This window comes from Coenobita brevimanus, chromosome 101 (assembly GCF_032717465.1).
Source record: "Coenobita brevimanus isolate Jiangsu-jjx chromosome 101, ASM3271746v2, whole genome shotgun sequence".
Taxonomy (NCBI): Eukaryota; Metazoa; Arthropoda; class Malacostraca; order Decapoda; family Coenobitidae; genus Coenobita; species Coenobita brevimanus.
Window position 1 is genome coordinate 13494527 of NC_137054.1, and position 23410 is coordinate 13517936.

The 23410-nt window shown below is 40.1% G+C and overlaps 2 protein-coding genes across 3 annotated transcripts in view; one reads left to right on the forward strand and one right to left on the reverse strand.

The window, feature by feature from the left end:
- The window catches only part of LOC145414935 (gamma-glutamylcyclotransferase-like), a 62288-nt gene that overhangs the window by 24542 nt on the left and 14336 nt on the right, over positions 1 to 23410 (reverse strand). The window lies entirely within an intron of this gene.
- Cbs (Cystathionine beta-synthase) overlaps positions 11489 to 23410 on the forward strand; it is a 90446-nt gene continuing 78524 nt past the window's right edge. For both annotated transcript variants that reach the window (XM_080284400.1, XM_080284402.1), the window contains exon 1: positions 11489 to 11539. The gene's annotated coding sequence lies outside the window, so the exon portion shown is untranslated. The remainder of the gene's footprint in view (positions 11540 to 23410) is intronic.

Sequence of the window (23410 nt, forward strand, 5' to 3'; positions counted from 1 at the left end):
CGATTTTTTGTGTACTGTGATTGTGTAAAATTGACTTATCAGACAACTGCCAGTGCTTAGTACATGATTTTGGATGAAAATTAATTGCCGTATTGATTAGATTACCTTTCATGCTTTATTTTTACTGACTAGGGGTAAAGAGCGTTGGTGTGTATGTGTGTGTGTGTGTGTGTGTGTGTGTGTGTGTGTGTGACAAACAGACAGACAGACAGAGATGTGTATTTACCTTATGTACCGTATGCATTTGTGTTAATATTTATTTACATGGCGAGAATTGGTACAGTTGTCCAAAATTTCCCTAGTTGCCCCTCCTCCCCATCGTCCGTTTTCTTTCCCTCTCCTGAACCGAAATTGCCTGGATTATTTCGCTATCCATCAGTGGGCAGCACGCAAACCAGATTTTTTTTTCCCCGATGGATTTTGTTTGCTTTCGGTGCGGTTGTTGATACTTTTTCATAAGCCTATTTATTTTCTCTTTATTTTGTATTAGTAAATTCTCAAATGTTTTTTATATGAAGTTCTGATGAGCCTGTAATTCTTTTCCTCTTTAACGTGTAATTCTCCTCTCTTCTGGTTGTGAGTTTTAGTTGCTTGTTTAGTGTTTTTTTTTATTTTTTTTCCTTAGGCTACGGTAGATTTTTGGATGTTTAGTTGTACGGAGTTTTGGTGAACTTTTTTTTCGTGTATTTTTTTTTTTTTTTTCATTCTTTTGTTATTTTAGGTTGTAAGATTTTCATTCCATGCTTGGGTTGGCCTCACCATTCACTGCGAGGACGTATTTTCTGTTTAATCTTGCTAAAAACACGATTTATACAACTCATGAAGAACTTTTAGCACTGAAATGGGCAATTATAGCTGTGTAATTAATCCTTGTAGTCTGTTCTTGACTTTATTAAGACATCGAGAATAATAGTGTAATAAAAATAATTCTCATAACAATGGTAATAATAATGATGATGATTAATCATAATAATAATAATATCAGTAATGGTAATGGTGATGGTAATAATAATAATGAAGGTAATACTACTACTACTACTACTAATAATAATAATGATGGCGATGATGATAAAAACGGCCAGGATTTTTATACCGTTGTCCTTGTTCTCACTTCGTTTCGTGGGTATTGAGTACCATTCAGTGTTGATATCCCACACACGCCCTTAGCCCCATCAGCACGAGCTGACTTGATTGAGCAGCATAGTGTGGTGGCGGCAAGATAAAGAAGAAAAGGAGGAGGAGGACGAAGGTGATTGTGATGATGATGATGATGACGAAGAAGAAGAAGAAATCATGGTGACAAGGGTTAATGGAGTGGTATGCAATTTTATCTATCGTCTGTTGGTAGCAGGAATAAAATAGATAAAACGTCGTTGCAGGAAAAGGATTTAAAAATATGACAAACCTTTTTTTTTTTTTCTTCGTCCCTTCTTATCCTTTCGTGCCTATCCTGCTTACCTCCCTTGTCCCCATCCTACTTACCGTACCTACCTCATCCCCTCCTCCACTCCCTCTCAGTTCCTTAGCTACTCACTTCCCATATCTTTCCCATTCCTTCCCTTCTTACCCTTTTGTCTCCTATCATCCTTCCTCTTCCGTCCTCTATTTTCCTCTCCCCAATTCCCTCTCCATTCTTTACCCACCTCCTTCCCAGACTGGATTCCTTTTATATTTTGCCCTTTTTTCCTCGTCCTTTTCTTTCCATCATTTATTCTGCTTTATTTCATTTTTTTCATTCCCGACCATTCATTTACTACCTTTCAGTCCTCCATTTTTGTTTTTGTTTTTTTTGCCTTAATTCATTTTTTTTCCTTCCCGAACTTTCTATTCCTTTCATTGTTTTTATCTTTTTTCCTCCTGTGATTGACGAATGAAGAAGTGAAGGAACGTTGTGGGGTAGATGTGGATGTGGTTGAAAAGATTAGGAGAAATACACTGAGGTGGTTTGGACATGTGGAGAGAATGGAGAATGAAAGACTGACTAAGAGGGTGTATGTAGGTGAGGTGGAGGGAGGGAGAGGGAGGGGTAGACCGAGGATGAGGTGGAGGGATGGAGTTGAGAGGTATATGAGGGACGGGGGGTGAGTTGGGGGAGGGGAGTCAAAGGGTGGGTGACAGAGTGACTTGGAGGCGTTTTGTCTGCGGCCACCCTTTGCGGGATTAGGGCGTCGGGCTATAGATAGATAGATAGATAGATTGTTTATCCTTTCTACTAATCTCCTGTCCCTTTCCTCTCTTTTCATTTTTTTCTTTTCTTATCCTTTTCTTCTTTCTGTCCTTCCTTCGTTTTTATTACTCTCCGTTTCTCTTTTTTGCCCTCTGTTTTCTTCCTTCTTTCCTTCCCTCTTCATTCCTTTTTCCTTCCTTGGTTCTTTCCTTCACTCGGTCTGTTTTATACTTTTTTTCCTCTCGGTCATCTTTCCTTCACTCTGTCTCTCTGTCCTTCCCTCCCGTGCATTCTCCTCGTCCTTCATTCCTTCCCCCTTTCCTTCATTACTTCCCTTCCGTCCTTCTTTCCTTTCCTTCCTCATTCCCCCATGTGTCTTCTCGTCTTTCTTCTCTCTGCCCTCCTGCCCTCCATTTATCCTTCCCTTATTCCTTCTTTGTCCTTCCTTCCTTCCTTCTTTCCCTCCATCCATCCTGTCTTACCTTCCCCTCACCTTCTTTACCTCCCCCCTTCCTTCCATCCATTCCTCCCTTCCTTCCTTATTTCTTTTTTTCCTGCGTTACATCCTCACCTTCCCTCCATCAATCCTTCCTTCCTTCCATCCATCCATCTTTCCCTCTTTCCTCCCTTCTTTGCCGCAGCAGCTAAATTAGAGAGCCGGAGGTAATAGACCCCTTTCAGTTAAGTGAGAGAGAGAGAGAGAGAGAGAGAGAGAGAGAGAGAGAGAAAGAGAGAGGGGGAGGAGGAAGGGAGGGAGAGAGGGAGGGGGGGCTGGATCATTAAGAGGTTACGATTGAGGTAAATCATTCGGACGGAATTTGTGAGAGGGAATGAGTAATACCAAGTTCCATATACTCTTGAGTGTACAAAGCTCCCTAGCAGTTTTTCCTGAGCGATTTGTTTTTACACATTACACCTCTTATTCACAGGTATTTATACTTATTTCCCCCCCTTCCTTCGTCTTTCCCTCCTTCCTATTTACCCCGGCTCTCTCTCCCTTATTTCCATCTTCCTCTTTCCCTCCAGCATTTTTTTACTGCCACGTCTCCTCCATACCTCCTTCCTACGAATATCTTTTTCTCCCTCCCTAATTGTCCCCTCCCCATGTCTCTCCCTCCTTCCCTCCCGCTTCCTTCCCTTTTCCCTCCAGCATTGTTTTATTGCCACGTCTTTCCACACCTTCCTACTTATCTCCCTCCCTCCCTCCCTTTTTACCCCCTGTTTCTTTTCCGCCTTCCCCTTCCCTTTCCTCCTTCCTGTTCTTTCCTCTCCTGCTTTTCATTTCTTTCCATCTCTCCTAATTCCCTTCTCCTTCCCTCTCTCCAGTTTTCCCTCTTCCCTCCAGCCTATCCTCTCCTCCTCTCTTCCCTCCTACTTATCCTCTCCTTTGTTCCCTCATCCCTCCTGCTTATCTTCTCCTTCCTTCCCTCTTCCCTCCTGCTTATCTTCTCCTTCCTCCCCTCTTCCCTCCTGCTTATCTTCTTCCTCTCCTCTTCCTTCCTTCCTTCCCTCTCGCCTGTTTTCCTTCTTCCCACCGTCTTTCCCTCCGGCATTGTTTACAGTCCCGCCTCTTTCCTCCTCTCCACTTCAGCCGTTGCTATCGACTCTACTGCAGTGTCTGTCTGTTGCAGAGACATCCACTTTTAATCTCTTCACTACGACGCGCCTTTCCCATTTTAACCCCTTCACTACGACGCGCCTTTCCTATTGAAACCCCTTCATTACGACGCGCCTTTCCTATTTAAACCCCTTCACTACGACGCGCCTTTCCTATTTTAACCCCTTCACTACGACGTGCCTTACCAATCCTGCTCAAAGTCATCTGGAAGTAGCAAGATCAGGAGAATAAGACTAAACCCCGTATTGAAGAATCTCCTTAACATCATTTCCTAAACGATTTATTTTCTAAACTACCGATTAATAATCTTCTTTGCTTTTTATATCTTTTTTAATATCGACGTACAATGCATGAATAACACACAAGAATATAGTAACGAGGCAGACTCAGAAATGAACCGGTAAGGAAGAGGTGTTAATGAGCTTCCTAAGTGCACAAGAATACCGTTGTAAAGTCCGTGTTCTTGTCGGTTAAGGAAGCTCCCTAACACATCTTTCTAAGCGATTTAGTTTGTTAATACACCTTCCCGTCCTCCTCTGGGTCACTTAAAATATTCAACTATCCCCATCTTCTGCTTAAATAACGTACAATAATATTTTAGCCAGCCGTATCCAAAATTAAGTCGCTAAGGAAGAGGTGCTAGGGAACTTCCTCAATCGACGAGAATAGGTGCCTAAGACATTATCCTTGCGTCGGGTCGCCTTAGTAAGTGGCTTTGGAGAACAGTAACGCCTCTTCCTTAGCGATTTATTCTCCCCATTACGCCTCTGTATCGTCTTGTATGTTAATTGATACAAACTGTATTACAAGGATAGAAATAACATACGAAAAGAGAATGTTGAGTGTGATATGCAAAATAAATCGGTATGGAAGAGGTGTTATGGAATCTCACACGCGACATACAATACGGGTCTCTGTGGAAGAACTTTGTGTGTGTGTGTGTGTGTGTGTGTGTGTGTGTGTGTGTGTGTGTGTGTGTGTGTGTGTGTTTTCTGGATCTTACCTGCCAGATTTACGAATGTGGGAGTAAAGAAAATGATGATGGATGGTGATGGTCATGATGATAGTGGGAGTAGGGTAAGGATGATGTGATGATGATGATGGTGATGATAGAGAGAATGAAGATGATGATGGTGAGGATGACGATTGACGATAGTGGTTGTTGGGTGATGGTGATGATGATGGAGGAGAATGATGATGGTGAGGATGATGATTGATGATAATGATAGTGGGTGTAGGATGATGATGATGATGATGATGGGAACAAGCTACATTGCTCGTTTTAGCTCCAGACTTGATTATAATTATCCCCAACTCAACTAATCTGCTTTAGGTAAAATTAATATTATATTGTAAGTAATGATAATAATAACTAAAGCTGGTCATTATGCATCACTACCACCATGCTTCTTGTAGCCACTGCCACTAACCAGGAGCATTAGCAGCCAAACACGCACCACAGCTACTACCATACTGAAACACCATAACCAGCACTACCATTTCAGCCACAACCATCACCACTACCACACAGCATCACCACTACCACTCCAACCAACACCAGCAGTAACCACAACCACCACATCCAACTCCACACAACAATCACAACCATCACCACACAACCATCACAACCACCACCACAGAGCAACGACCACAACCTCCACCACACCACACGCACCACAACCTGCACCAGACAACACCAACACCACCACACCTAGCACAGCAGATCTCTAAGCCGACCTTCCTGCCTGCCTGTCTGCCTGCCTACCCATGCCTCCCTCCCTCCCTGCCTGCCCTGCCACTCCCTCCGTCCCTCCACCTCCACCTGGGTCTCAGTGCTGCGTGGAGAGGGTGAGGGGCAGCGTGTACCTCTTGCACCTCCACCTGACCATGTCTTAAGGTGGACTAAGCCAGAACCACTCCGGCCTGCCTCAGTTCTTTAGGAATGTGGTGATAATACGTAAGGTGTTAGTGCAGTTGTGTGGTGTGATGAGCTGGTGTTATGTGGTGGTATTGTGGTGGTGGTGTGATAAATATATACCGTACCGGTTTATATATATATATATATATATATATATATATATATATATATATATATATATATATAAGTGGTATAGGGCTCTGTTTTGGGGTAAGGAACTAGTAATAATAATAATGAAAATAATCCTGCAGTATTTTTTGTGCAAAGACATAAAGGATACAGAGAAGAAAAATATGCATAGATTTAGGGTTTATTTATATTTATTTACCATACTGAAAATTATTAGCTAATTATAAAGAAGTCATACGTTAACCAAGGTTGTGAAAAAGTCGACGGAAGGAATCAGTGGAAGTATAGACGTGGTGTTAAGAAGCTGTTTATTTATTTATTCATTTATTTACGTATTTTAGATTTCTCGTGTGTGCCAGTACGTTGTTAATGCTAGTGTTGTGATACGGTGTGTGTTAGGAACGGGTGTCTCTGCGGTGCTGTGCTGTGTTACATTTGGAAGGAGTTGAAAGTAGTACGGTGGTGTTGCGTCAGGTGTAAGATGTTGTGGTGGTCTGGTATGATAAAGAATTAATGGTAGTGCAATGGTATGGTGTGGTAAAAGATGGTGGTATTTTTGTGGTATTTTGGTATAATAAGTAAGGAATTTATGGTGGTTCTGGGGTATGGTGTGGCGAAAGATGCTGGTATCATAGTTATGCTTTGGTATATACAGTATACGTAGGGGATTAATGATAGTGCAGTGATATGGTATGGCGAAAGATGCTGGTATTTTTGTGGTATTCTGGTATATTTACGTAAGGAATTACTGGTAGTTCAGTGATATGGTGTGGCGAAAGATGCTGGTATTTTTGTGGTATTCTGGTACATTTACGTAAGGAATTAATGGTAGTGCAGTGATATGGTGTGGCGAAAGATGCTGGTATTTTTTTGTGGTATGGTGTGTTCTGGTGTCACGTGAAGAGATAATGCTGTGGTGTTTTTGTGTTGAGTACTTTTTTTTTTTTTACGATGTTGATGAGGATGATGGTGATGAGGGATATTTGATAAGGGGTATCTGATAAGGATTTCTCGACGTAAATAGACCTTAAAAACACCATGATTCTTAGATTTTCGATAGATAACACACACACACTTGCGTAATGTGTCCACTGCGTTGGGTTTTTTTTATTTTGTTTTTGTTTTTTCCTAAAGGTATACATGCTTAAAATTCATCCAGCAATTTAAGGATCAGTAAATTTATCCCCATAATTTTACCACGATAATAGAAAATAGCTTTAGTTATTATTTCGTACGTAGTAACTCCATTATTCTGATTACATTCATAATTTCCTTTTTGCTATGTATATTTACTTAACATGGCCCAAATTTTCGTCCTTTTTGTACCTTGTTGCACGTAGATCAATGGAAGAAAACGACAGTACTACAGGCTTTCCATCTTTTTCTTATCATTTCTTCGTGACTAGCATCGTATTCTAGTGTTAAGCTATCGTTATAACTCGGCATTCAGGATGGAAGGATAGCAATATTAGGCCAAGGTTAAGTGAACTGAGTGTACCTCCAGTCGATTTTATTCAGTGCATTAAAGGCTTTTGGAATTATACTCACTTTACACGAACCTGGCTTAAAATTGCCGCCTTTCCGTCTTGAATGTTAAGTTGTAGCAATGGATAAACGTTAGAATATGACGCTAGTCACGAAGAAGCGCTGCCGAAAGGATTTAGAGCCGCAGTATTACCTTTTTCTGTCATCGAGCTAAGTGGAATAAGCCGCAAAAAGACGAAAATCTGGACCAAGTTAAAGTGAAAAGAGTATAGTGGGGTTAGCTCTAGCCCTCTCTAACTCCCTTCACTACTAGGGGGCTCTCCAAGGCTGATTAAAATCGTCTGGAAGTACCTAGAATAACGCAGTAAAAGCACGTCATTGATTTAGTGCAGCTGTGAACGGAGTAAAAACGAGGTCGTATTGATCACCGCTTACATTATAAAGTAGGACAGGAACATTATAAAGAGCGAAACATTAGGCCACGAGGGAGAATCGGAACATTATGAAGTAAGAGCGAAATATTTTGACTCTCTCTCTCTCTCTTGAATCCAGGTGACATCCTTTTAAGTTAATTCCTGCTACTGACAGGCGGGTGTATTCATCTCTCTCTCTCTCTCTCTCTCTCTCTCTCTCTCTCACACATCGGGGTGACGTCCTTTTAAGTTTGTTTCTTGCTGCAGACAGACGGATGTATTCAACTCTAGGACGGACCTCTCGTACTGAAGGGGTTAATGAGGACTGTTAAACTCCCCCGGTTCAAAAAGTCTCACCGGAACTGAATAAAATCGTCTGGAGATAGCAAGAATTAGGCACGTCTTCGGGTTGAATGTGTTTAAAAATCGCATAACGGCTGCATGAATTCAAAGCCATCGACCTAAACCACGTGACTAACCCCTTCATTCCGATGACGTATTTCTCTACCTTACTTCAGACGATTTTATTCATCTTAAGAAATATCTCTCGTAAGCTGAAGAAAATCGTCTGAAGATGGCACGAAAAAATCACAGAAGTCACATTGGATGCCAGGGCGATAGAATTGTTTAAGGTGTTATGGAGTACAGTTGGCCACATATGAACCTGGTACAGCATCAGTGTATAGTGTAGCTCAGGCATTTGACAGAATCACGTGTTTGTTGGCGGCACTGACTTGAATGAACGGAGATGTCAGATGTTAGTGGAAATGACCAACTAACTGTGAGGCATGAATGTTAGATATTGTTGCTAGACCTCCACTTCACACACACACACACACACACACACACACACACACACACACACACACACAGGTTCATGCAGCGATGGAACGAGGAGTATGTGGTAGTGGAGGGTAAGGACAATTTTGACCAACTTGATTCGTTCGGCGTTACAGTTTGACATACTACATGGGTATCAGACAAACCAAGTTTATGACAAAGTACTTTTAATTGTTACTTGTATTTAAATAAAGCCACCTGAACTTGGACCCAAGCCTGAATTGTTGACAAGAAAATAGACACCATGTAAATTATTTAGTAGTCTTAGTAAACTAATTGACCCAGTCATGACATTTGGAGTTATTCATGGCCAGACCAGTAGCAGGAGTGCATACGAATTTACCCCACCCCACCCGCGCCACCGTTCTGTGGGTGAAGGGGGTCTAGGTCCAGGCACCTTGATTGCTTCGGTACTTGATTTTGGCTTAGCCTATTCTCCTGACAGGAGGAAAACTAGGGTATTTTGTATTTTGTCCTCCAAATATATGTATACCAAAAACTTATGTAAAAACAATATTTTGTACTCTCGGAGACCTCTCCTTTTATGTAAAAAAAAAAAAAAACACACACACACACACACTTGACTAACTCGGTATATAATTTTTTGACCAGCTCAGATACAAACACTGGGGGGCTAACCCCCCATCCATCCCCCGGTCGGTCCATCCGTGGGTTCATGTGAGCTGTACATTTTAAAGCAGTTACAGGTACTGGCAGGAGGGAACAGGGTCGTATTGATTACCAGATAAATTATTCAGCAGGCCAGACCTCAGTGCCGGAAGACACTAACGTACGGGGTATTTTGCAGTGTTTATGTCTCCAGACCCCTTTATTCAGCTTAGGATGTGCATTTTCAGGCTGGGTGGATTACATACAGCTCTCATTAAGTCTTATTACCACCAGGGACGCGCCGGACTCTTACACTGAAGGAAATCATATGCTAGTACTTTCACCTTAACTTGGCCGGGATTTTCGTCTTTTTGTAGCTTATTTCACGTAGGTCTGTGGTAGAAATAGAGTACTATGGCTCTTCATCCTTTCCATTGCACTTCGTGACTAGCACCACATTTTAATGATAATCTGTTGTTACATCTTTGTGACTGGCACCATATTCTAGTGTTACTCTATTGTCACAACTCAGTATTCAGTAAGGGACGATGGTATTTTTAGGCCAAGTTAGAGTAAAAAGGGGACACTGTAAGAACAGACTAGGAATAGGTCAGGATGTTTACGTGATGAACCTCTCAGGAGGGTGAAGTAATTTGCATTGTAATCAGATTTCCACCAGGCTCAGCAATAGACGGATTTACGTTGATATATTTAACGCCTCCACTTCGAAAAATATCTCGAGGTAAATAATAGAGATAACACACACACACACACACACACACACACACACACACACACACACAAGAGGAGGGGCTGCCTAGTGCTGAAGGCGTTAAATTTTTCACTAGGAGCAGTTTCACCTATGCAAAGAGATGATGATAATAACGCTAATAATAATAATAATAATAATAATAATAATTAATAATAATAATGTGCATGTAAAATAAAATAAAAAAATGCTTAATCGTACTCAGCAGGTTAATGGATATTTCTTATGATGGGTCTACTAGATGGTTAAATTCATCGTTACAAGAAAACTAGCTGTATATAATTGGACGAAGGGTTAATCGCGATTGCTTCTAATTAACCTGCCATCACTACGAGGGGTCCTAAGCAGAATAAAGTCGTCCTGAGCAGAATAAAATCGTCCTGAGCAGAATAAAATCGTCCTGAGCAGAATAAAATCATCCTAAACAGAATAAAATCGTCCTGAGCAGAATAAAATTATCCTAAGCAGAATAAAATCGTCCTGAGCGGAATAAAATCAGCCTGAGCAGAATGAAGTCGTCAGTCTGTGGCTTAAATCGTGCTGAAGGGTGCACGTGAGTCACGTGAATTAATTTTATTACTGACTTGTTTAGAAATCGAGGATATTGAAGTATAATTTTTCATCATCATCACCAATATCGTCACCACCACCACCACCACCATCACCACCTTCATCATCATCGTCATCATTATTACCAGTATCATCACCACCACCACCACCACCATCATCATCATCATCATCATCATCATCATCATCATCATCATCATCATCATCATCATTATTACCAGTGTTGTCACCACTACCACCACCACCATAGTCATTATCACCCCCACCACTATCATCATCATCATCGTCATCATCATCACCATATTTCCCCACTGAAATGAAGAGTAAATAGACCCATATAAATCCTGTAATCTCCTCTCCCTGTGATGCTGAATTTCCGAGGCGTTCTCGTAACTTGGAATTATTGCTCTTGTCGGATTTAAAGTGGCGATTCAGGGGGGATTACAAGCAAATTAAAGTGGGAAATAAGAGGGTCTGAAGGGGTGGTGCTGACTGGAGTGAGTTAAGCAGGTAATTATAGGTAAGCCTCCCCCCCTTAGTTTTAGTAGTGGGGGTGTTGGTTTTGGTAGTTTTTGTTGTTGTTGTTATTATTATTATTATTATTATTATTATTTTTATTGTTATTGATATTATCATTATTATTGTCATCATCGTTATTATTATTATTATTATTATTATTATTAATTTTTTATTATTATTGTCAGTAGTAGTAGTCTAATTTTTACTCTTCATGCCTTGTATTGTTATTTAGGTTGTTAGTTATTTAGATTGTTATTAATATCGGCTTTAGTAGTGTCGGTAGTAAATGATGTTTGAATTTGGTTTATGGATATTACTGTTATTATGATTATTATGAATATCTTTATTATATTATTATTGTTATTATTATTATTATCATCATTATTATTATTATTATGAATATCTTTTTATATTATTATTATTATTATTATTATTATTAGTTTGTTTTTATTTTAGATTTGCTGCCGCCTGACGATCACATTCCTCCTTGAGACAGGTGTGATTGGTGAGTGTTTTTTTTCTCTTGATTTTGTTTTTCTTGAAGTTGCAGTTGCTGTTGTTATTCACTTTATCAGTATTAACGTAGTTCATTATGTGTTTTTTCCTAATAATTTTATTGTTTTTATTGTCATCGATTATCACTTATTTGATGCAGTTTGTGTACCATGCAAGAGTAGAAAAAGTATTGTTATTTAGTTGATGGAAAATGGATAAGTGGTGAATGAGCTTGTGTAACAATGACGTAATTTCCATTCATAATACAAATTTGATAGCTGTAGTCTTTTCACTTTAACTTGGCATAAAATAATCATCACTCAGTTTGGTTCCCGATCTGTAACAAGAAATTAACACTAGAATATGGCCCAAGGTACAGAAAAAAAGTGCTGTGGGAATTATGTAGTGCCGTTGTAATGCCTTTTTCTACCTTTATGTTAAGAGAAGTAGGTACAAAAAAAACGAAAATCGATAAGTTGAGGTGGACGAACTATGATGGTATTTGTAGTTGTGGTGCTTTTCAGGTTAGTAGGGTACGAGGAACGATTGTGTGTGTGTGTGTGTGTGTGTGTGTGTGTGTGATTTTATTCGTTAACCAATTGGCATTCGTTAACTGCATTTTGCCCGTACATTTCCCAGTTTAATGGCCAATGAGTTGCTTTTAATCCTTCCCCCCCCTCCCCTGCAAATCATCCATCCATATTTCCCTAGTATAATTACGCGATGATTAGGAAGGAAATATGCATCATTTAAATTATTAACATATGACTCTCCAGATGATTAGTTAATGAGCTACTTATGTGCTAATGCCTGATATAAATGATCTCTCTTTATTAGCCGTACGATGATTTAAAGATGACAGGAAAAATACGTAATTAACTTTTTCACCATAACTTTTCTTCTTTTTTTCGTTTTTGTCCTTGCTGTCTCCAAGCGATTTTTTCTTCTCATCAGTGGATCAGGAGAGAGCTTTTGAATTGCAGGTTAGAAATATCCATTCTTAACCCCTTCAGTCCTTGGGTACGCTTTTAAGATTAGTAAATTTGTCTGTCGGGAGCAGGAGTAGAATTATAGTGACGTCCTTGGGCTGATTGAGTTAACATAGCCAGACAGTGTGATAATTCGATAAGTAGTGGAGTGGTTATGGTGTGTGTGTGTGTGTGTGTGACCGTACCCACTTTGACTATGAGAGAGGGATGGGAAAGGATGTGCCTACGTGTGTGTGTGCGTGTGTGTGTGTGTGTGTTTGACCTTGCCTACATTGACTGAAAGAATGGGAGAGGTTGTGCCTACGTGCTTGTGTGTGTGTGTGTGTGTGTGTGTGTGACCGTATCTACTTTGACTGAAAGGGGGATGGGATAGGATGTGCCTACGTGCTTGTGTGTGTGTGTGTGTGTGTGTGTGTGTGTGTGTGTGTGTGTGTGTGTGAGACCGTATCTGCTTTGACTGAATGAGGGATGGGATAGGATGTGCCTACGTGTGTGTGTGTGTGTGTGTGTGTGTGTGTGTGTGTGTGTGTGTGTGTGTGTGTGTGTGTGTGTTTGTGGGCATAGTGACTGGGGAGTATGTGTGCGTGTGTGAAAGCTTCGTCTTCCCCTTGCTCGTCCCCTCACACTTGAAGTTATTAGAAGCTCACCCTGCCCTAGCTGGCTTCATCATGAGAGAGAGAGAGAGAGAGAGAGAGAGAGAGAGAGTACAAAGAAAATAGGCATCGAAGAGAGTTCCACGAGAAGGAAGGCATGACAGGTTTTGGAGAGAGAGAGAGAGTACAAAGAAAATAGGGCATCGACAAGTATAAGGTGGGGAAAGTTGGGAGGGGAGGAGAAGCAGTACAAACAAAGATACAGTACATATATATACATAAACGAGTGCAAAGGAAGCAAGCAGACAAAGGCTAGAGGGGCACTCAGTGGAGCGCACCTCACCGACAAGGGCAACGTAAATTTCAAACTGCTCTTCACAATGGATTACGTTTTCTCATCACTGATTAGGGTTTCGCAAAAAGTGTTTTCCGGATCCAGAGTCTGTAATACATTCCGGATCGGTCCCAAAAGTCAATCGATTGTTTCTTGGGACATGGGCCATCTATCCACCAAATTTGGCCCAAATCTATTTTAGTTTTTGAGTAATCCTGCTAACAGACAAACTAACAAACGTCGGTTCCAAAAGTCAATCGATTGTTCCCTGGGACATGGGCTATCAAGCCACCAAATTTGGTCCAAATCTCCCATTTAGTTTTTAAGTAATCTTGCTAACAGACAAACAGACTAAGAGACAAACAGGGCTGAAAACATACTTTCCTTGTCGGGGAGAATTACACACACATGTAAACCATTAACCAAAGAAAAACATAAAAATTAGAAATAAATTAACCGTCTCAAGGAATTCCTTTCATTTCAATCAGGTAAAAAGCACACCTTCCCAGGGCAGTTGCAGGAAGCTCATTGTCCTCAATTTGGAGATTACCTGTGAAATTAGGGAAGTAGATTGGCACGTGCTGTTATTTATAGAGCTGATAGGAGGGTGTGAAAATGATGACCTAAATTTTGCGGATGTTTGGGGGAGGAATTTGGAAGATGTATGTAGCGATGGCAAAAGCAAATACTCGTGAGAATGATGATAATAATAATGATGATAATAATAATAATAATAATAATAATAATAATAACCTGTTTACTTATTGTTTAGCCACAGTAAAAAAGCTTCACCATAACTTTATTTTATATATGGTATGAAATTTTTGGCTTCATAAACAAGTCTTTGAGCTTTTTAAGTAGTCCATGGTGTTTCATATTTGATACATGTACGTAGATTAACCTAAGATAGCTTCTTGTGTAACGTCAACAAGATCTGAAGACAAAGGTATGGAAGTCCGCTTGGGTACATTTTACATGTGTGTCAATAACTGGCTAACTGTATGTGTAACTGTAACCAAATTCCATTCAGATAATAAGAGGGACCACAGCTATATTTCTGTAAAGTTACAGCTTTGCAGCTTGTGTAGTTATCTCTGAAATTTGCGGGAAAAAAAAAAAAATGAATTTGGTACTTTACACTAGGTTAAATGGCAAAATATTCAGCCAAATTTCTCAGCAAGCTTTTATCATGGGATTATCAACCGGATATCTATATCTCAGTAGGTGTCTGAGATATATCAATTTCAAATATGCAATTTTTGCACCAGAAATGATTATGCGACCTACAAAAATAGGTCAAGGTCATTTATATTTGGCACAAGTACTTGGGTTACTCTAGGGTACTTTCCTTTACAATATCATGAAGATCTAAGATAATAGTGCAAAGAAATATAGTAATAATACTTACGAAAACAATAAGCTTCGCCATTTACATGGCGAAGCTTAATAATCCGCAGATCACGCTTCCTCTGGGCCAGTAAAATTGTCTGACGTTATCCGGAATTAAACAGATTCGTGCCCAAGCTTTAAGAATGAACTCGGCACAGTGCCATAATCCTCAGACTTTGGAAGGCTTCTCTTCGGCGAGCAAAATCGTGTGATGACAGCCAAAGTAAAATAGATTAGTAAAATTTTGAGGGTTAATAATTAATAAGTAAAATTTTGAGAGCAAAAAATAGTATATACATTAGACCATTACATATGACTGACAATGCTCGATATTCTCGTTGGATGTGGAAGCTCCCTAACACCTTTTCCTAAGCGATTTACTTTATTACACCTTACTGTACTCAGTGTTATATAACTCCTTCCAACATCGCCGTACACTATATAAATAACCTACAAAAGGATATCCACTAGCCATATGCAAAAAATAAGTAACTAAAGAAGAGGTGTTAGGAGTCTCCTAACTCGACGAGAATACGAGATGGTAATAGCGAGCGTTTTTGTGTTTTAAAGGGAAATTGAAGATCGTAATTGCTTAAAGTGGGCTGATTGTAGATGAGAAATTAGTATGCATATAAGTAAGGAGGATACGGTACATTATTAGGATTATTTTTTGTGGCACATTCACTGACAACGGAGATGGATTTTGATAGAAGCACTGCCCATGGTGATTCTCTCTCTCTCTCTCTCTCTCTCTCTCTCTCTCTCTCTCTCTCTCTCTCTCTCTCTCTCTCTCTTTCAGTTTATTCTTGCTACATCCAGACGTCACAGGATTCCAGTAAATAATGACGTGGAGGAAACCCTTGTCACGTAGGCTAAAGGAAGGCAGTTCGTTCACTTAAACTGCCCCAGAATTTCGTCCATTTCCACTTAATTTCACGTAGTTCAGTGGCAGAAAATAAACAGTATCTCAGTCCTACATCCTCTCGTCGCACTTCTTCGTGACTAGCAGCATATTCTAGAGTTACAGGATTGTCCAGATTTTCGTCCTTTCACAACTACCAAAAGACTGTATCACGGACCTAAATCTTTATTATAGCACTTCTTCGTGACTATTGCCATATTGTAGTGCTAATGTGTTACAGTTTAGCAATTAAGATGAAGAGTAAAGGAGTGTAGAACGATTTCTCTCTCTCTCTCTCTCTCTCTCTCTCTCTCTCTCTCTCTCTCTCTCTCTCTCTCTCTCTCTCTCTCTCTCTCTCTCTCTCTCTCTCTCTCTCTCTCTCTCTCTCTCTCATCACAAAAATTACATAGTGTTAGCCAGAATGAAAAAAGCTAAGATCAGTTCATTGCAGCAGAAAAAAAACAAAAGTTATTATTCTTCTAATGTTCCCACAGGTGACGTAAATGAGGTAGTAGACCCCTCGCTATAACGGACTACTTGAGGGAAGCCTGATTCGATAAAGCCGATGGTCCATAATATGAAGTGAAATATGTATCCTTAGCTTGGCATTACGGTCATCGGAATAGCGTCGTAAATGGTTAAGTATCAAACTTCCCAGTGATTTTTTTTTCTTTTCTTGGTGAGATTTACTGCAGCCAACTCCACGAAGGGTAATGACAAGAGTTTGGGGCAGGGAAGAAAAATTTACGGTATATAATGGGTAAAAGAACTAATAGATAAATATAGATAGATAGATAGGTAGTTGGAAGTAGATAGATAAATGATATAGATGGACTGATAGATAGAAAGTTAAACAAAATAACTGAAAATATTAGCCCTCTGCTGTGCGCTCTTTCCCCTATATTTTATTCCACAGACGATTTTATTTTTTTTCAGCAGAGATTGAGTCACTGAAACTTAAAAATGTTAGTACTGTCCTCATTAACCGTCTTATGGTAGAGGCAACTCTAGATTTACTGTATATATCATCTGAGGGTAAACTTTTGTGCCGAGGTTGACTTATAAGAGCCTGAATACTTAAGAGAGAGAGAGAGAGAGAGAGAATAGTGAATAAATAAGGCGATGTAAGGTAAAGGGTATAAGAAAGTACAGATTAAATATGATAACAGTAAAAAATAAAGAAATTGCAAGAGGAAATAATAAAGTAAATGAGAATATATTATAAGAGTAAATGAGAGTCAGTGTAAAATAATTAAGATGTAAATTACACCTGAGAGGCTGAAAGGTATTAATGAGGGCGATCAAGGAAAGACAGGTTAATTACAGGCGAAAAAAAGATATATATATGCAGTAGTAATGGGGTTATGGCCAAAGTAATGATGCTTTTTCCTTTACTTATTGTTCTTATTCATCTTAACTCTGACCCTGTTAATGTACCACGGACTTAGAGAGAGAGAGAGAGAGACCTGTTTAACCCCCTAACCCACCTGTTTAACCCCCAACCCACCTATTTAACTCCCTAACCCACCCATTTAACCCCCAACCCACCTATTGAACCCCCAGACCCACCTATTTAACCCCAACCCACCTATTTAACCCCAACCCACCTATTTAACCCCAACCCACCTATTTAACCCCAACCCACCTATTTAGCCCTCAACCCACCTATTTAACCCCAACCCATCTATTTAACCCCCAAAGCCACCTATTTAACTCCTCAACCCACCTATTTACCCCAACCCACCTATTTACCCCCAACCCACCTATTTACCCCCCAACCCACCTATTTACCCCCAACCCACCTATTTACCCCCAACCCACCTATTTACCCCCAACCCACCTACTTACCCCAACCCACCTATTTACCCCTCAACCCACCTATTAAACCCCTCAACCCACCTATGAAACCCCCAGCCCATCTATTTAACAATTCTCGTGTTAATTAAAAGAGGTGAAAACTAAAGACATGTACAGTAATAGTAGTAGTAGTAGTAGTCGTACCGTGACAGTAATTGTAGCAGTAGTGATAATAGTAGTAGTAGTAGTAATAGCAGGGGTGGATTATGTGAGTAACGATCCTGGCCCTTAGACCATTAATCTTATTTATCTTAACCCTATTACCCACCTGTTTGTTCCTTTCTAACCTACCTACCTACCTACCTTCCTTCCTTTTCTCTTTTTCTCCTTTCCTTCCTTCCTCCCTTCCTTCCGTCCTTCCTTCCTTTTGCCTGCCTGCCTGTCTCCCTACGTATCTACCTACATACATACCTACCTGCTACCTACCTACCTACCATCCTACTTACATATTGTACCCTCCGACCTGCCTACCCACCTACCTCCCCAACTGCATAATTGTCGAATCCACCGCGTTCACCCTCACCCCCACCGTCTTCCTCCACGCCCCGGACTATATTTACCTCTCATTTATAGCCCGGGAATAGCCAGATCGATAGCCCAGCCTGGCGTAGCATAGCCGTCTTCACACAGTACGCCATAAATCCCGCTCTGAATTAGAAGACTCCGATGACCTTAATGTCGAGGAAACTGAAGGATTTTATTTTACTGTCTTTATTTTTCGTTTTTATTTTTTTGTTTCTGTTTTACTGTTTTTTATTTTTTTATATTTTTGTCTTTATTTTTATTGTATTTTTTTGTTTTGCGTGGTTTATAGGAAGTAATTTTATTGGCAGTCAAAAAATCCAAAAATATGGGAAATATTGATCGACCCTTTTTGTTATAAAAGAAAATTATTGGCCCGACATAAGGACGTAGGCTATAATTAATTGGTCTTTGGAGGTTCCGTAACACCTTTTCCTTAACGATTTATTCATCACATGACCCCTTCAGTGCCCTCTTGTATGTTATTAATGCAAAGTGTGGTGATACTAAAGTGATAAAAAGGCACACACGAGAACGTTCAGGTGTAATCTGTAAAATGAATCGCCAAGAAAGAGGTGTCACGGAGCTTTCTGGGCCACCTAGAATACGGGTCAAAGGTCCAAGGATTTTTTTTTATTATTATTATTCAGACTAAAATGGAGGAGGATATTGACGGATTTTAGTGACAGAACTACCACTTTTATCCATTGCTAGTGTGTGGATCTAAGCCAATATGGGCTAGTCATGCTAATTATTATTATTATTATTATTATTATTTGAGGATGGCCTTTGTTAATTGAGCTTCTTTTGGGGAGTGACTTTCATTTTGAAGGTATGAGAATTAAGAAAAAGAAGAATTGGTAGAAAAAGAATGAACTCGAAGAACAAGGTTGGAAAGTATGAGGGTGGGTGGTTTGTTGTGGGAGGAAGAGTGAGAAATATGAAGGAATATAGTATGTTGAGGAAGGGAGGGTGAAAAGTATGAGGGAAAGTGGTTATGTTGAGGTAGGGAGAGTAGGAAGTATGAGGGAGGAAGAGTAGGAAGTATGAGGAAGAAAATGTGGAAGGATTAAGAGAGGAAGGGAGGAAGATGTGAAGAAAAGTTACATATTGTCGGAGGAAAAGATATTATTGAACAGAGGAGAATAATCGAATATTTTTTTCCGAGGCCGCCCTCAATAAGATATGGAGTTGGGTACTAGATAAGATTATATTGATTACGGGAGAATATCGAAGTCATTAAATGGCGTCTTTCTTTTAACCTCTTCACTACGAGAGACTACTGAAAGGATGGATAAGAGTTCTTATATTACCTGCAAAGAGTTTAAGGCCATCTTGAAATTTAGTCGCATCAGAGGATTATTTTTAACCTATAGTGAATCGTCAGTAGGTGATCACGTCAGTTTTTTTTTTTTTTTTTTTTTTTTTTTTGGGGGGGGGGGGGTATCTTATGCCCAGTTGCGTAACCTGCGTTGGTAGCGTGCAGACTGCGTTGAAATATCTTGATTTATAGATACTATTAGCCTTTAGCCGCTTCGCAAGGATGACCTGCTGTTTGATATATTCTTGCTACTTCCATGTGACCTCACTGATGTTAGGAAGTTTCGAGCAGTGAAAGAAGTTTGAAGGTTCTGTCTCATTCCAACACTTTAAATATTATCTCCTGATCTAGAAAAAGGTCTCAAAGTAGCAAGAGGAAAGCAGTAGTAGTAGTTGTAGTAGTAGCAGTCGTAGGTTCTTCTGAAACTTGAACCTGTTGAAAAGCAGGGTTATGTTACCTCTCCCCCACAGTCCACCACCCTTCTTTGGGGGAATGAGGAGATAGTCAAGGGACGTTTGTATAACCGGACAGGAGAGCCAACTAGTTACATCAGTGCCACCACATGAAGACGTCCCTCTCTAGCACCGATAAAATATAAAAGACAGTTAATCAGTAATGAGTCAGTAAATTGTGGAATATGTTTTTATAGTACTGGAATATTTCTGGTTCCTATCACCATATATCATAAAGTACACGTATGAAGAGTACTAACGTTAGTAGCATTAGATCGACAGGCTTTTGATATTTACTTAAGTGGAATAGCCAATAAATCTGCAATTATTTTTCCATAAACATTCATTATGACTCATAAATTGGTGCTGTGTGTGCGTCAGGTATGTAATATTTACTTAGTTATCTCGCTTGTTAAAGGTAGAACATGAAACTCTCTCTCTCTCTCTCTCTCTCTCTCTCTCTCTCTCTCTCTCTCTCTCTCTCTCTCTCTCTCTCTCTCTCTCTCTCTCTCTCTCTCTCTCAAGCCCGTTCCGTGCGCCAATAGATACTCCAAACACCCATCCATGCCACCACTTGGACACTAATACACACCGTCTGTGTTGTGATAGGCAGAAGATATTGTACTGGTGTAACATTAAAGGCTGGTAATGGTGTGATTAACGTGGATGTATTTATTAGGCCAGTGATTTGTGAGTGTGTGTGTGTGTGTGTGTGTGTGTGTGTGTGTGTGTGTGTGTGTGTGTGTGTGTGTGTGTGTGAGATTTTCCTGGTCATAGTGTACAGGATGGATCCATGATTTGATGTCTCTCCCTGTCTGTTTTTACCTTGTGTGTGTGTGTGTGTGTGTGTGTGTGTAGAAGGGTTTGCGTGGTGATGTCATATTTATTACTACTTACAAACCACATAAGCGTAAAGAATCGAGATCCTAACAGCAAATATTCATGAATTGATGTCTCTCCCTGTCTGTTTTTACCTTGTGTGTGTGTGTGTGTGTGTGTGTGTCTGTGTGTGTATAGAAGGGTTTGCGTGGTGATGTCATATTTATTACCACTTACAAACCACATAAGCGTAAAGAACCGAGATCCTAACAGCAAATATTCAATCACAGTAGAATTCATGCCAGGAAAATAACCCAGTACTTGTATCTCTATGATGATGATAGTGGTGATGATGATGATGATGAAATAATGGTGGGAGTTATGGTGATGATAACGGTGGTGCTGATAGTGATGATGAAGGTGATGATGATGATGATGATGGGAATGATGAGGATGAAGATGAAAATAGTGGTGGGAATGATGATGATGATGGCTGTGGCAGTGAGTAAACGTTTAATGCCTGCAAAATATTGAATAAATAAATATGATCGGTAAACATAGCATCGACTAAATATAAATGACATACCTGGTGTCGTCATTACTACCTTGATTTGCTTCCGGGCGCCACCTTGAAGGAATCCTCACTGCTAATATCATCTCACCTGTGCTGAAGGCTCGCGTGACCACCTGTAATCACCCTTTGTCCCTGCGTCCTTGCTGTCTCTCTCCCTCCTGTTGTTGGCTGTCTCTTGTGGGGATTTTAGTCTGCTTGAAACGGGGGTGATTTTATGAACTGAGCTTGTACTAGACCGTTTTGCTCTGTCAGCCTAAAATTGCCATCACTCCATCTCGAATACTAAGGTGTAACAATAGATTAACGCTAGACTATGCTGCGGGCCTCGAAGAAGTGCTGTAGAAAGGATGTATAACCAAATATTGCCATGTTCTACCACAGACCTATGAGAAATAAGCTGCAAAAGGACGAAAACCAGGGAGAAGTTGGAGTAAAAATATTATAGCACTGGAGATGGACACCTTCACATCATCATCATCATCGTCATCATCATCATCATCATCATCATCATCATCATCATCATCATCATCGTCATCATCATCATCAGACCTCTTTTCCCACCTAAGGAAGGACTGAGATAGGGTCCATTAACATCGACATACATCACACTGATAACATACTAGACAATATTAACGTACTTGGCATAAAAATAAACTAGAAGGGAAGAGGGCCGTGGAATCCAGAGGCCAAAACTAAGCTGCTTTAGAGTCCGCAGTGGCCTATATTTCTGGAATGGGTACGTGATCTTGAGAATTCTGACAAGGAAAGAGATACACACACACACACACACACACACACTCACACACAGAACAAGTATCCAAGTCTACAACCTTGTGTACCGCGTGACACAAAACCGATCGACAATATAATACTGCCCTGAACGTCGGATTCCATGATGAGGCCTGCACGAACGCAAGCCATCATTCCTTCTCCATCACTGGTATGAAAACTACTCGGATCAGATTGGATGGGATTTTAATTAACACGTAGACCCCGGATGCATGACGTCCGGATGAAAAAGAAAGGGAGGGGGGACTGCGTGCATTTTAAAGACTATAATTGGTTCCTGGTTCCATACTCTTAGACTTTCTTGGCCCGTAGTTGTGTATGAGATTGTTTATAAGTTTGTCTTCGTCTTTATTGGTTGGTGTTTTAGTTTGTGTTATATTCGTTATATTCTTGTCAGATCCAGACAGTTTCAGGGAGTCTAGGAGGAAAAAGGGTTAGAAATGAGCTGCTTTAAACTCCCTCAAGCATTAAGCGGAAAATGACCACATCGGATTCACGGGATCACACACACACACACACACACACACACACACACACACACACACACACACACACACACACACACACACACACACACACACACACACACACACACACACACACACACACACACACACACACACACACACACACACACACACACACACACACACACACACACGACCCAACAGAAAGGCCGAAGACATTATTTATTAGTTTGGAGACTTGTTTATCTTAGAAATTGGTTAACCCCTTCTGACTGCCTTAAGAAAGAACCCTTGTATTACAGGAATTAATGGAAGTTTGTTTTTTCTCTCTCCCTTTCTCCACGAAGCGAATTCTAAGCAGGCCTTAACGCTTTCACCTCAAAGATGTGTTTTTCTGCCTTATTCCTTCCGCCACTAGACGATTTTCTTCAACAAAAGGAGCCTCTGGTAGTTAAGATGTTAGTGAAAGCAACCATTCCAGTTTTTGAAAAATCCAGGATTGAATAAAATTGTCTGAGGATAGCACGAAGAAACTTTAATGTGTGTATATATATATATATATATATATATATATATATATATATATATATATGTGTGTGTGTGTGTGTATATATATATATATATATATATATATATATATATATATATATAGATAGATAGATAGATAGATAGATAGATATCGCCGGATTGAAAGAGTTGAAGTAAGTCATTGAGGTGAATTGGTTAAGATCCATTGTGAATACGTGCCCCGTTTTGAGATGACTGATGGGGTAGGCGCACTGGAGATTGATGGGTGGACGATGTGGGGAGGACGAGACAGATTGAAGCACTGCGGTAAGGTGGCATCGTAGGAGGAGGGGTTGAAGGGAAGACA